Below are 1,062 nucleotides of genomic sequence, written 5' to 3'. Positions count from 1 at the left end.
AACATTATGAACTAACCAGTACCCTGGAGCTCTTGACTCTAGCTGCATATGTATCAAAAGATGGCCTAGTCGGCCATCACTGGAAAGAGAGGTCCATTGGACATGCAAACTTTATATGCCCCAATACAGGGGAACACCAGGGCCAAAAAAAAATGGGAATTGGTGGGTAGGGAAGTGGAGGGGGGGAGAGTATGGGGGACTTTTGGGATAGCATTGGAAATGTAATTGAGGAAAATACGTAATAAAAATATTAAAAATTTTAAAAAGTACAGATTTTGAAGTAATGATTGCTAGTGATATATATATACATATATATACACAGACATATATATTTTTTAAAAAAACTGATCAATAGCCTAACGAAACTAACAAATGATACAAAATCTGAAGCTTTAGAAAAATCTATCATTATATTTGGCTATGTATATGACTAAGCTTTATAATCCAATCAGATTAACAATAAAACCAGCCATGACAGAAATAATAATTATATTTTATTCCTTGACAACACAAAATAATTAAATTTCAGAATATGCAAACCCTCAAAGAAAGAATTGTTGTCAACAGAGCTTACCCTTCTAATTCATTAGCATATTTGTAACATTTAAAAAATTTATACAGATATCTCTCACTGAGAAACATGATCTAAAACATACCACCAAGTAAAATAGCCTATTCATTTTTAATAGGTAGCTAAAGGGCATGAGGTAGCTAAAGGGCATGCTCCCAGCCGAGCTAATGAAATGACTTAGAGTATTAGGTTGTCTTGAAGATATTTTGCTTCTTGGATGTAGGTACGGCTCCTGTGTTGCCTGTATTCCTCAGAACGGAATATTCTATCATTATTTCCCAGGGAAAAAAAGTATTTTAAAAGCTTCCCCTGGTTGAAACAGCCAGTGCTACTTCATATGATGTTACCACAGAGTTGGCTAAATATTTAGGATTAGAGCTAGGAATGTGGCCATAAACTGAATCTCAAATCACTGTGAAGAGGGCTGAAGAGTAATTCCAGCACTAGATTTTGAGCAATGATTGTTCCCCTTTGCTAGAACGCAAGAGTCA

This window comes from Mus caroli, chromosome 3, assembly GCF_900094665.2.
Source record: "Mus caroli chromosome 3, CAROLI_EIJ_v1.1, whole genome shotgun sequence".
Taxonomy (NCBI): Eukaryota; Metazoa; Chordata; class Mammalia; order Rodentia; family Muridae; genus Mus; species Mus caroli.
The sequence above is the reverse complement of the archived record's forward strand: the minus strand, read 5'-3'. Positions refer to the sequence as shown.